General features: G+C 40.9%; 1 protein-coding gene across 5 annotated transcripts in view; it reads right to left on the reverse strand.

Annotated features, from left to right (window-relative positions):
* Positions 1-14,694: 14,694 nt before the first annotated feature.
* The window catches only part of LOC132844237 (CMRF35-like molecule 6), a 5,532-nt gene continuing 5,226 nt past the window's right edge, over positions 14,695-15,000 (reverse strand). For all 5 annotated transcript variants that reach the window (XM_060867467.1, XM_060867466.1, XM_060867465.1 and 2 more), the window contains one exon: positions 14,695-15,000. This exon is cut by the window's right edge and continues 562 nt beyond it. The gene's annotated coding sequence lies outside the window, so the exon portion shown is untranslated.

The raw sequence follows: 15,000 nt of genomic DNA on the forward strand, positions 1-15,000 counted from the left end.
GGTTAGACCTAAACTGCATTTCGTTGCCTTGTACTTGTACAGTACATGTATAATGACAATAAAGGTGAATCTAATCTAATCTAAACTAATCTAATCTAATCTAATCTAATTACAACAATACATTGTTATTTCAACATGCATACCTTTAAAACAATTTATCTTTTAACTTAACAAAACAAGTATTAATAAAAACAATATATATATTTTTAATTCAGCTATTATTACTATTTAATTTAATCACAATTATTATATTATACCTACAATAATTATTATATAAATACTATCACTACAGAGCTTTTCACTTATTACAAAGGTTATAACATAAAAAATTATAGAATAAATTGCTACAAAAAATAAAACGTGTTTGAAGTCAAATAAATGTTCTTTGATTGAATTACAAAAAGTCTTTCCACTGTTCAATGGCCTTCCCAGATGCTGGACAGTACCATTTACCTTTAATTTGAGTATGGCCAGTAAGTTTGTTCTTTGATTGACTATATAATTTACACTGGTAGTGGTAGCCTTCTTTTGACAGATGCTTTTTTGGTGCCTCCCCTCTTGCCACAAGATCTGCATTTTACAGTCTTCATGCGCATTGTTGGTTCTGAGACTGTGGGACTGGAGCTGTTGGATGAGGACCTGGCAAAATGATAAAGAACCTTGAGACAAAGGTGCTGGCACTGATGGGTGATGACCTGGAAGAAAGGATGTATAAACCAGAGACTGTGATGTTGGAGCTGATGAGCGATGACCAGGTGAAGCAGATGACCATCCCTCAGATAAAGGTGCTGGCACTGATGGGTGATGACCCTGCCGATTTGAAAATTCAGGCCAGTTAAACCACACAGGATCATGCATGACACTAGGCCAGAAAGAAGATTCACATGTCACATGAGTCTGGTGCCAGGTGCAGATACATCTACATGTGATACCACAGTCTCAGTTCTAGCATGCCTGCGGTGTTGAATTACTGCCTCACCCTTAAAATTTTCAGGCTCCTGGAACTTGATAACAGCATGTCCATGTTCCACGGGTGCTGTTGGAAGCCCTCTTGGGTATGGCAGTGAATGCTTTGCCACACTGATCTGCTGGGGAAGCTATACTCCTTGCAGCAAAGTATGTATGTAATGTGTGTGTATCTTTATAATACACATATATTTACAATAAAGTGCTTAATAAGTATATATTACATATTTATTTATTATTATTAAAATGAATGTGGGGAACAGAAGCCCAACTCACCAAGAATAAACTTTAGTGTTGTTTATTGTTAATAATACCAACTTGTTGCTGTCCAGCAGTTCTCTGCAGTCTTCATGCAGCTGATTCAAACAGTCTGTGGATAAACAGATGCATTGTTTGTATAATAAATGATCAGTAGTTCAGTAGTTTCAATAATACTCAACAATAATATCCAAATAATAATAATAATAATAATAATAATAATAATAATAATAATAATAATAATACTCAATAATAATCAACAAAATTATTCTAAACATTAATTCAGAAAATGCCAATCACACTACCTTTTTTATTTTTGTTTTCACAAACATACGATGTTTGCCAATTCTCAAATAAAAATTCAGTTAAAATAATATAGTAGTAGTAGTAGTAGTAGCCTTTATTGTCACTGGTCACAGGTACCAGCGAAATTAGCCATCAACCTGCCCATAAGGGGGGGACAGGACAGGAAGACAGGGGATTGAAAAGAAATACAGCATAACATGAGGGAAGGAAGGAGAAAAAAACAACCCCCAGACTATGCTCCGGTGGGGAGTACAGTGTGAGAACAGGAAAAAAACACCTCAGCAAGATAAGCACATAAACAGTAAGACAGTAGACGAGACTAAAGAAGCAAAGCAGGGAAAGTAGAGGGGAGGAGAGGGAGAGAAAATGCGAACTTGCAACAGGGGAGGGGAGGGGAGGGGAGTGGGGGGGGGGAATCCAGCACAAGCAAGCAGCCATCAGGTCCTGCGGCCTTTATCTTCGGCGCTGGTCACAGACCCGCTTGTCAGACTGGCGGTACAAAGCGGCGAAGGCGTGGGATGGAGGTGGGGGGTACCGCCTTCGTTGAGAGCCAGAGAGAAAGTGTCATATTAAAACCTGTCATATTGATATACTTACACTTATACACCGTCTCCTATGGAGCCTCCCAAAATGAAATCAGAAATCCCTCTGCATTAGCATTTTTGTACAAGGACAAAACTTTGTCACAAACAATCTTACTCAGTACTGAAATATTTTTTTTTTTCTTTTTCATTTACAACTGATTGTTCGGGAGAAGTGACTAAGACTATGTTTTGGCCAATTAATTGTTTTGCACATGGACACTTTAAGGACAATCAAAAAATCATTTTTAATTTGTACTGCCAATATCCACCATACACATTTATGCATATACATATTTTTTCACATTTGTTTTCATATATTTTATATAGTTTATACCACCATACGCATTTATGTATATACACATATTTTCACATATATTTTCATATATTTTATAAAGATTATACTTTATAGTTTATTTTTATCCTTAATTCCATTAAGCTTGAACACCGGACAGACATAAATAGCATTTCACTGCATGTCTTTCTCTGTATGTACATGTATGTGACAAATAAAATTTGATTTGATCTTACGCAGCCCGTGTCCAAACAGACCAATTGCCGAAACCTGGGATTATAGCAGGGACATTTAGACCTTCAGTCTAATGCCATCCCAGCTGAGCAATTTCTTCAATGGGACACATGCTACTCTACGCGTGTGAGTTTCTAAGTTTTTCTAAGATTAAAATTTCAAAGGCATGGCAGGACATGAAATTATGCAGCCGTGTACAAACAAACCAAATGCCAAAACCCAGGAGCAAACCAAGGACTTTTAGATCTTCAGCCTAACGCTCTCCCAACTGAGCTATTTCAGCAATGGGAGACCGGCTAGTATATGCATCTGAGTTTCTTGGGGTCCAGTAACTCTTTTTCATAAGATTCAAATCTCGAAGGCATGGCAGCCAAAACCATTGTAAAGCTTTTGTGTTGCCAAGACACCACAATGCATTGCAACTTTCATTGGTGCTCCAAAGTCTTTTGTTGGCAGAGCTCATGTGAACTAACAAGCATATGTGTCCAACAAGCAGGGAAATACGGCCTAACATTGCAAAGCGGCAGACCCAGGGCAGCTTATCACACCCCACTCTAGCAGGAAGAGAACAGGTAGGAAGCTTAATCAGTGAAAAGTTTTGCTGGCAGCAGTAGGATTCAGCAGCAGTAGGCCTCACCCTCGAAGAGACTGGAACCTTAATCCAGCCACTTAGACCACTCGTTCATGCCACCTGTGACACAGGCCAGGGCAAGATCCTACCCCATTCTATTCTTTTTTAAAAAGTAAATAAATATATGATGAACATATCTTTTATAACGCATCTAATAGATTATACACCATTGTTGCTGACGTCACTTCCTGTGTTTGAATTGTTTGCTGCCAGTTTCGTGCCGGTCGCATGTGTTTGCTTGGCTGAGTATTGTAATTCAGTTTTGAATTATCTTTGAGTTTATACTTTAACTCCTTACTTTTTACAAAGTTTGAACACACCGGCAATAGCCATAGCATCTTAAGAGTAAAATAATCGCTCAAAATACCTTTTGATATTGCTAACATTTTATTTGTTTTCCTGAGCGTCCACTTCTAGCTGGTAAGCATTACTAGCATCACTAGCATGTTAGCCTGGCTAACGCTAGTTCTCTACACCTTCTCACACCAATTATCTCTGTTGTACTTGCCCTATAACACCATGTCGCTTGTGTGCCTGCCTTTGAGTACAGGTGAGGACACGTTTGAGCTGCACTCGGTAGTCCTGGAGCTGGAGGCCGTGAAGAAGCAAATCTTTGACCTATAGGTGAAGCAGGCCCAGCTGCGGGAGCGGAAAGCCATGCTTGAAGCCAAGCAGGTCGCTCACCTGTCCCAGGTAAATTCCCGGCATGAAATTAATACTACCTCCACCTCTACTCCATGTGTTTCTCTGGCCAGGCTCAGCGCACTCAGGAGGCAGCCGGCCCAGGTGTTGTTTACTCCGGCGCCAGGGAACCACGGACCCTGAGTCCAGCAGCAGTGGAAGATGCGAGCCAGGCCCCGGTCGAGGACCTCTTGCCACCGGTCTTCAAGATCCCCAACCGGAACCGCTTCGCGCCCCCCCACGAGTCGGAACGAGATGCTGTGATCATCGGAGATTCCATTGTCCACCACGTCCGTGCTCCTGTGGCTAAAGGTAAGGCTCGAACTCACTGCTTACCTGGTGCTTGTGTTCTTGATGTCGTTGCACAGGTACAGTACCTGGGCTCCTGAGCAAGCACACCGGAGCTGTGGTTCTTCATTCCGGCATGAACAAATCCAACCTGAGGCAGTCAGAAATCCTGAAGAGGGATTTCAACACCCTGGTGGAGACGGTTCACAGCACATCACCCACGGCAATTATCATCATGTCTTGACCACTTCCCACATACCAGCGAGGAATCGAGAGGTTCAGTAGACTTTTTGCTTTAAATGAATGGTTACAGTCATGGTGTCACACTCAGAATTTACTCTCTATTGATAACTGGAATGTTTTCTGGGAGTGTCCTAGACTATTTCATGCTGATGGACTGCACCCCAACAGAGTTGGAGTGGAAATCCTCTCGGACCACATCTCCAGGGTGCTGCACACCTTCTGACTGGTAAACTACGATTTAAATCTAAATTTCAATCTAAATTAGACATCCTTCACCTCATCATTACATTGATACAAATACCCACATAGCTGATCCTATCGAAATTGTGTCTGTTCCCTGAGTAGTGAGATCAAAAAGTAAATGCATAAGAAGTTCTCTACATAATCTTACTGTAATTAGACCAGAACAATGCCAAAGAAACAAACAAAAACAGTTCCTAAAGTTTGGGCTTCTGAACATTAGATCACTTGCACCAAAAGCACTTATAGAAAATGAAATCATCTCAGAAAATAGCCTTACTGCACTATGCCTTACTGAAATTTGGATTAAACCAAATGATTACATTAGTCTAAATGAGTCTACCCTGTCAGGATATATCTATAGGCATGAGCCTTGTCAAACTGGTCGTGGAGGTGGTGTTGCCACTATCTTTAGTGATTTCCTTACTGTTACTCAGAGAACATGGTATAGATTCTCACAGAACAACCTCCAAGACCCCAACCAGTCTGGCTTTAAAGCAGCTCATTCCACAGAGACAGCCCTTTTAGATGTCTCTGAGAAACTACATGCTGCTAGATCAGCCAATCTCTCATCCGTCCTTATCCTCCTTGACCTTTCAGCAGCGTTTGATACGGTCAACCATAAGACTCTCTTAGCCACCCTCAGGAGTCTTGGGATATGCGGATCAGCTTGGGAATGGTTCGCTTCCTACCTGGAAGGACGCTCATATCAGGTAACATGGAGGGGAGTGACATCTGCTCCACGCAGACTCTCCACTGGCGTCCCACAAGGCTCAGTACTTGGTCCTCTTCTTTTCTCCCTGTATACTCACTCTCTTGGTGAAGTTATTTCCTCACATGGGTTCTCTTACCACTGCTATGCTGATGATACACAACTTATCTTCTCTTTCCCACCCGCAGATGCCACAGCTTCTGACCGGATCTCTGCATGTCTGGCAGAAATTTCATCATGGATGACTGCTCATCAGTTAAAGCTTAATCCTAGCAAAACTGAGCTGCTCTTCATCCCAGGTGATTCATCCCCAGGTCATGATCTTGCTATATCCTTACACAACGATCTGATCTCCCCTTCAGCCACAGCTCGCAACCTTGGGGTAACCATGGACAATCAACTGTCCTTTTCCTCTCATGTTGCTAATGTGACTCGCTCATGTCGGTTTCTTCTCTACAACATTAGAAGGATTCGACCATTTCTGTCCACACAGGCTGCTCAGGTACTTGTTCAGTCTCTTGTCATTTCTAGACTGGATTACTGCAATGCACTGCTGGCAGGTCTACCTATGAACGCAATCCGTCCTCTGCAAATGATCCAAAATGCAGCTGCCCGGCTTGTTTTCAACCTGCCAAAGTTCTCTCATACCACCCCGCTGCTGCGATCCCTCCACTGGCTTCCGGTAGCTGCACGCATCAGATTCAAAACACTGATGCTGGCCTACAAAGCCAAAAATGGACCAGCTCCCTCTTACCTCAAAGCCCTCATCACTCCTCGCACTGCACCCCGCACCCTCCGATCTACCAGCACTGCTCGACTGGTTCCACCATCTCTCAGGGTAAGAGGCAAGTATACTACAAGACTCTTCTCTGTACTGGCACCAAGGTGGTGGAACGAACTTCCCCTAGAGGTCCGGACAGCTGAGTCACTGGCTATTTTCAAGCGGCGGTTGAAGACCTACTTATTCAGGAAACACTTCAACTAGCACTTCTTTCATTATCTTTTGCATTTTTAAAAAAAAAAAAAAAAAAAAAAAACCACACCTTTGACACTTTCATTGTAACTTTGAACAAATGTTTTAAACTCATGGTATCTTAAGTATGTAACTTAGTGATCCAGCATTAATGTATTCAATGTTAGAGATTTAAGCACTTATGTACGTCGCTCTGGATAAGGGCGTCTGCCAAATGCTGTAAATGTAAATGTAAATGTAAATGTAGATTTAATTCCTTTGAAGTGCTTGTTCTTAATGTTGCACTCTGGCACATGCACACTAAAAAATCCCTGATGTCTCTTGCTCTAGCAACTGTGTATAGACCCCCAGGGCCCTACACTGATTTTCTTAGAGAATTTGCAGATTTACTTTCAGACCTATTGGTTAATTTTGATAAAGCATTAATTGTAGGAGACTTTAACATTCACGTTGACTATACAAACGATGCTTTAGGACTAACATTTATGGACTTACTAAACTCATTTGGGTTTAAACTAAACATCACTAGAGCTGTCGGAATAGATGTCACTGATATAGATAACATACCTCAAAGTGATGACATCATAGACCATTACCTTGTAATGTAAACACTACTTGTAAAACAGACTAACTGTGTCTCACCACTTTATCGACTCGACTTTATCAACTATGTGGTCCCTCAAGGATCAATCCTAGGACCTCTGCTTTTCTCGATATACATGCTTCCATTAGGGACCATCATTAGGAGACATGGGATTAGTTTCCACTGTTATGCTGACAATACACAGTTATATACCTTATCAAAACCAGACAACATAGCTAATTTATCAGAATTAACTCAGTGCGTTAGAGAGATAAAAGATTGGATGAGCTGTAATTTTCTGTTGTTAAACTCTGATAAGACAGAAATACTACTTATCGGTCCAAAGACTAGTACACAGAAACTCTCACAATTCAACTTCCATTTAGAGGGATGTTCTGTTACTAGTAGCATGACAGTGAAAGACCTGGGTGTTATATTAGACAGCAACTTGTCTTTTGAAAATCATATCGCCCATACTACAAAAACAGCCTACTTTCACCTTAGAAATATTGCCAATCTGACAAACATCCTATCTGTATCTGATGCTGAGAAGCTAGTTCATGCATTCATTACCTCTAGACTGGACTATTGTAATGCATTACTAGGTGGTTCTCCTGCATCTTTAATAAACAGAATGCAGCTGCCAGAGTTCTCACTAGGACAAGAAAGTATGATCATATAACCCCAATTTATCATCTCTACACTGGCTACCTGTTAAGTTTAGAATTGATTACAAACTGCTGCTACTTATGTACAAGGCTCTTAATGGTTTAGCTCCCATGTATCTAACTAGTCTTCTAAAACATTACAATCCTTCACGCTCCCTGAGATCAAAGAACTCAGGACTCCTGGTAGTTTCCAGAATATCTAAGTCTACTAAAGGTGGTAAAGCATTTTTTTATTTAGCTCCCAAGCTTTGGAATAGTCTTCCTGATAGTGTTCGGGTGAAAAGTGAACCTGAGGAACTTCCTGTGCTCTGGCAGAATGCCTATGTGAAAATAAGCGTCCTCAAGGTCGATAGTCACAAATCAGTCTTTGGACCTGATCTGGGACACGATAACCTTGAGCGTGAGCATCTTGAACCTGTAAGTCTTCAGAGTACAGTTCAGAGCCCGCAGGTCCAAAATCGGACGCAGCCCCCCGTCCTTCTTGGGAACAATGAAATATCGGCTGTAAAGCCGGAGTCCCACTCAGGGAGGGGAACATGCTCTATGGCCCATTTCCTCAGGAGCAAGAGAAGTTCCTCTTGGAGGATCACCGCCTGGTGCCTGTCAACGATTGTGGGCAAGACATCCTGAAAACACAGAGGACGGGAGGAGAACTGGAACCTGTAGCCTTTTCTACAGTACCCAGGACCCACTGAGACACACCTGGCAGAAGTTTCCATGCTGCCCGGTTGTCTGATAGTAGTGTCAACCTCACGCAGACCTCCCGGGTGCCCTGAAACAGCGCACTGGCAGGTGCTAACCCAGGGAGATTCGTGCAAGGAAAAGGAGCAAGCACAGACCCTACTGCTCCCCAAAACGCTGGCGGTGGCGGGGCAGGCAGTAGGGGGAACCTTCCTGAATAGGATGCTTCTAGGAACCCCAGCCCTCAGGCATTGGGTCTGGGCCCGGGTATGCCGACCGGCCTCCCTAGTCTTAGAGGGGGGCATGGGCAGCCACAATAACCCTCCTTACTGCCCTGCAGTGAGCTTGGAGGGGGTTGGGTGCGGCTGGAAGATGACCCAGGCTGCTCGCCACGACGCGCAAGAAACTCCCTGAATGCCACCAACTGGCATTTTACCTCCTGGTGCCTGTCGACGACAGTACACACTGCGTCGCTGAATAAGCCCTGAGGTGACACCGGGGCATCCAGGAGAGAGGACCTATCCTTATATTTAATATCAGTTAAATTGAGCCACATGTGCCTCTCCGTGGCAACCAGCGCAGCCATTGCACAGCCTATGGAGTGGGCCGTCTGCTTTGTGGCATGGAGCGCAAAGTCAGTGGCTCGGTGGAGCTCAGATACCACCTGAGGTCCCAACCCCTGGCCACCATCGATCTCTGTCAGCAGGTCAGCCTGGCAGGCCTGCAAAACTGCCATGGTGTGCAGGGCCACACCTGCTTGGCCTGCTGCCATGTAGGCCTTACCCACAAGGGCTGAAGTAGTCCTACATGGCTTGGATGGAATGCAGGTTTCCTCCATGCGGGCAATGTAGGTGAGAGATAGCCTGTAAGCGTCTCTGCAATCCCAGGCATCGCCCCATACCATTCAAGCCCTGAATATATATATATATCTATATCTATATCTATATAATAATAATATAATGTATATATACGTATATATATATACATACATACACACACACACACACACACACACACATATATATATATATATGTTCCGTTTCGGTTTCGGGAGCTCGCACTGCGATTTCTCCCGACCCGGAAGTGAGCATGCCGCTTTTCCACGTCGGGCTCTGAGGAGCTTGACGCTGGTGGGGAGGGGCTTCCCCCCTCTGAACAGCTGACATATATATATATATATATACGTATATATATATATATACGTATATATATATATACGTATATATATATATATATATATATATATATATATATATATACGTATATATATATATATATATATATATATATATATATATATATATATATATATATATGTCAGCTGTTCAGAGGGGGGAAGCCCCTCCCCACCAGCGTCAAGCTCCTCAGAGCCCGACGTGGAAAAGCGGCATGCTCACTTCCGGGTCGGGAGAAATCGCAGTGCGAGCTCCCGAAACCGAAACGGAACAAATGGAGTCAGGGGAAAGGGAAAGAGAAAGGGAAATACCCGTATTTTTCTCCGCTTCCGCTAACTCAACCTGCGAACCCCACGATCAAAGCCGCCATGCCGTCTCGGCAGACGTGGGACCCGAACTACAGGGTGTAGTTGGTTCACTAGCAAACATTCTAGCCCAATGGCAGACTAGTAAGCTTATTCTTGAACACAATGACCACTTTTCACCCATCTTCTGGTAAGCAGAAGCTCAGACCTACTCTTTGATATTTGACCCTCTGCTGGGATTGGATTTGTTTTAATTAATGAACATGCTACAGGGGGCAAAAATGCATTGTAGTTTGTTCACAACCCAAAATTCTATGGACAACACTCTAGAATCATGCCAGTGGCCAAAGATAAAGCTTATCATCAAACACAATGACCAATTTTAACCCAACTTATGGTAAACATAAGATCTGACCTACTTCTCAGAGTTTCGAACCACTGCTGTGAATGGTTTTGTTTCAATTGCTACAGTGGGCCTCAGTCTAAAAGTTTTAAACTTCAGGTGGGGATTATGCACAGGGTCGCCATCAACATCTCAGCAAGGCAGTCTAGTTGGTTCACTGTGCAGTCATCTATGGAGAAGACTGTAAAATCAAGCCAGGGCAGTACAATGTAGCTTAGAATCCAAAGCAATAAAAAGATTTCTCACATTTTCTTGCACCTTGAAGCTCAAAGAAATAAAGACAGCATTCTTAGTTGAAAGATTTGCTTTCAACTTTTCCCTTTCATGTACAGGATCCAAATTCCTTCCAGGGAAGGATCCAAATTCAGAAGTGGGATTTGAACTGACCCCTCCAAAGAAGACTTTAGACCAGGTAGACACACTATTCTGCTGCCCAGTTGCATTGTGGATGCCCACAACAAAGTTGAAATTGCGCTTGGGTCACTGTTGAAATACAACCACTGTGTTCATGCAGTTTTTAAAAAGCAACCCCTCAAATGCATTGACTCAATCTCTAGATCTATCGAGATCTAGAATCTTAAGAAGCCGGGGCAAAAGGGAATCCCTGGTTGGGGTGGAAGCAGAAGGAAAAAGTGGGGAAAGAGGAAGGGAATGTTTTGTTCACTTTTCTAATTGTTATTACTAAAACAAATTACTGAAAGGTCAAACTTCAGATCTATTTCCCACTATTTTCTCAATAATACCATATCAATAATATTCTGTTCTTTCAATGAGAATATCATTTCACTTATTATTAAATTTTTTTTATGCTGTGATAAAACGGAAAGTTTAACACACGTGACACACTTTATTCACAAATATTTTTTTACAAGTATTAATAACAACAAAAAAATAACCAATACTATTTAATTAAATTATGATAATTGTATTATAATTACTGTCACTTAGTACTTTTCTCTAAACATTCACCTTCATAAAGGTTACAAGAATTACAATACAAAAAAAATTATTTGCTTTGCTTTAATTACAGAGAGCCTTTCCACTGTTCAATTCAATTCAATTATTTTTTTTTTTTGTATAACACTTAACAATTCACATTGTCTCAAAGCAGTTTTACAGAAAAAGATTCCTGAGATTGTTGTACTGGAGCTGATTGTTCATGATCCTGCTGATTTGAAAAACCAGGCCGGGGGTTTGCCTGGACCCCAGGCCAGAAAGAAGGTTCATATGCCGCAGGAGTCAAGTTGGTGCTAGCTACAGCTATACCTATGTGTGCAATGGAAGACACTGCAGTCTCCGTTCTTGCACTATACTGGCCTCGTTGAACCCACATTCAATTATCCAGCAAGTTAAAGACCTTCACGCAATAACTCCCAGAATCACGAGGTGATGTTGAGAATGTTGAGTTGTGTTGAGTTGTGTAATTTTATCACATGAATGGTGTGAAACTGAAAATACAAATATTGTCTTTGAATCTCTTTGTGATGACATCACTAAGAATATAGTCTTTTACTGATGAGGTCATGTTCTACTTTCTTGAGATACCTCATGTGACCACAAGAGGTCACTTGGCTACATTATGTTACACCTGGTAATGCCAGGACATGCACGTTAACGTTGGCGAAAATGACAGCATGTCCATGTTCCACTGGTGCTGAAAGGAGCCCTCTAATTTTGGCAGTGAATAATTAAAAATGTGTCCCATTCAGTTCTCGTCTGTCGGTCGAGCGGTCCTAACAACAAATTAATTTTAGAATAAAATAATTGCAACGTTTTTAAATTGCTTTTTTAATTGAAATGTATATGATTTCCTCAGTACAATAAACTTGTAGCTCAGTACATTTATGTTTACATTATAGTGCATAGTAAGTAGGGTTGGGTATCAAAAGAAATTTTCCGGTTCCGATTCCGGTTACAGTTCTGCCTTACGATTCCCGGTTCTGATTCCGATTCCATAATGCACAATAATGCACAATACTTAAACAATTCCATTTGTGTTTATTAATCACTCTTGATATTTTAAACAGAGCCTTTCAATTCATATCAATTTAAATTTAAATAAATCCAACATCAAATTTAACATTCAGAATTACAACTTAGCAAAACAGTTAGCAATTTTTCTGAAGAAAAATGAACATGTCTGCTTTCTCTGGGAGAAGACGAGACCTTTCCTGGCTTATTGTATCTCCAGCTGTGGAGAAAACCCTCTCAGAGGAGGTAGATTTGCTTCATTGTTGTAGCTTTGGAAATGAATCCAAACTTTAGACTTTTTTTAGACATAGCGTACCTCAGCACAGCAGCGCGAGTGACTGATTTCTGTGGTAAGCTGCATTCATTTGGTTGCGTGACTGTAAAACAATTAATATTCATGAGGCAAGACATGGCTATTTAAAGTGACCGCTCCCAGCGCTTTGCCCGTCATCGCATCGGAACCACGTTTGGAACCGAAACTTAAAAACTCCGTGCTTATCCGAACTTCTCGGGTCACGGGGAGCCTGAGCCTATCCCAGGCGTCATCGGGCATCAAGGCAGGATACACCCTGGACGGAGTGCCAACCCATCGCAGGGCACACACACACACTCTCATGCAATCACACACAGCGGACAATTTTCCAGAGATGCCAATCAACCTACCATGCATGTCTTTGGACCGGGGGAGAAAACCGGAGTACCCTGAGGAAACCCCCAAAGGCACAGGGAGAACATGCACACACACAAGGCGGAGGCGGGAATCGAACCCCCAACCCCGGAGGTGTGAGGCAAACGTGCTAACCACTAAACCACCGTGTTCTGCTAATTTTATTTATTTATTTATTTATTTATTTATTTATTTATTAATTAATTATTGGAGTGGATGTAGGAAACAGAAGCACAAATCACCAAGCAGAAACTGTAGTGTTGTCTGTGGCTAAAACAGATGCATTGTTTGTCTAATGAATGATCAGTAGTTTCTATACTCATTTTAATAACAGCATCACCAAAAATATTCTGAATTTTTATTCAGAAAATGACAATAACATAGTACCATTTTAATTTTTTTCACAAACATACAATGTCTGCCAATGACTGTTTTGCCCCACCCAAACCTCCTGCTTCAGCCAATGGCTGTTTTTTCCTGTTCGGAACTGTTAGTATTATAAATTGTTAAGACAAATAAAAGTCAAATGAATTGTAAATGAATACGTCAAAGAAAATCTTAAATAATGTAAAAGTCTTATGCCTGTACATATAAAATGTTGGATGTAGTTGTTAGGTTTGTGATTTTAAAAAGTGATTTATAAAAGACTTTCTTTGAAGGGCAAACATTCCACAACACTTGCTTCTATTACCAAATACTTTTAAACAAGATAATTCAGTAAGCAACCAGATCTTAACCTGCATAGGCTGTTCATGGTGACTTAGTCGTCCTCTGTAGTTTTGGAGGAAGGAATTCTTAATTTGAATATAAATCTAAATTTACATGTTTATAAATATTGCAACTAACTAATTAATTAAGGTTATCCATTAAAATGAATTGATTAATCTAATTAATAATTAGTTTCTTTATTTCAACAATAATTTAAAATAAATATAACAAAATATTCTTAAGCCACATTTTTTGGTTAATATTTGGATATATTTTCTATGAATTAGGCTAACTTTTAGAGTGCATCTAAAAAATAAAAGACAACAATAGAAAATTTACACACTTGGGATTGCACGCACACACACACACAATATAGGCTGAAGTTGTGTCAGTGTGTGGTAGTGCCAGGGTAAGAATCTGGGTCTGGAATGAAGGCTGCTTTGATAAGGACTTAAACAACATGGGGAATGTTAGAGGAAAGTTAGCATTAACACAACAGAATTTGCTGGAATTATAACATTAATTCTATTTCCTAATAGACTAAAACCTGGAGTCTAACCCAGTGGACTCAAGTGCACAAGGTAGAGGGACACTGGACAGAGCTCCAACCTATCGCATTGCACAATCAAACACACACACACACACACACATACACACACACACACACACACACACACATCACAAACATTTACACACCCATTGTTTAGACTTACATGCATATCTTTGCTAAGAGGAGGAAACTGGAGTTTTTGGGGGAAATGAAGAACATGCAAACTCACATGTGAAGTTCACACACACAAACTCTCGGCTGAAGTTGTGTCAGTGTTTGGTAGTGCCAGGGTGATGATCTCAGATATTTCAGATAATTCCAACACCTTAACCACATATTATCACCTAGGGGTAATTTAGTGCATACAGTTGAACTACTGGCATATTTTTGGAGGTGCATTAGGGAGATTTTTCCAGGGGAGAACATGTAAAATGACACACAGCCTGTAAGAATATATCAGAATAGTAACAGAGAGCCTAGAGCTTTGGGGTTACAATGTTACCCATTCCTATTCATAAACATGTGTGTCTTTTGTGGCCATAAAAACACTTACATATTAGTTTAAAGAAAAGAAATTCTTTAACAGATCCACATTTTTTATTGATCATATTGGTGTAATACAGGTGTAAGATGTTAATAACAAAAATAACAATAAAACATTAATATGAAACTGATTTGAATTATAGCTGGCACTATTGTTAGACCAGCTGTTACAGAAAATTAATCAATACATCAGAATCAACAATTTGACAGCTCTGGTATTAAGCAGCATCTCAAGGCTAAAGTGTAAAATAAAAATGGCAAAAAATAAGTATCTGTACTCCTTTAAGCATTTAAGCATATTTGACAGATTCACTGTATTCAGTAAATACTCTCAACAT

Source organism: Tachysurus vachellii, chromosome 4 (assembly GCF_030014155.1).
Source record: "Tachysurus vachellii isolate PV-2020 chromosome 4, HZAU_Pvac_v1, whole genome shotgun sequence".
NCBI classification, from domain to species: domain Eukaryota; kingdom Metazoa; phylum Chordata; class Actinopteri; order Siluriformes; family Bagridae; genus Tachysurus; species Tachysurus vachellii.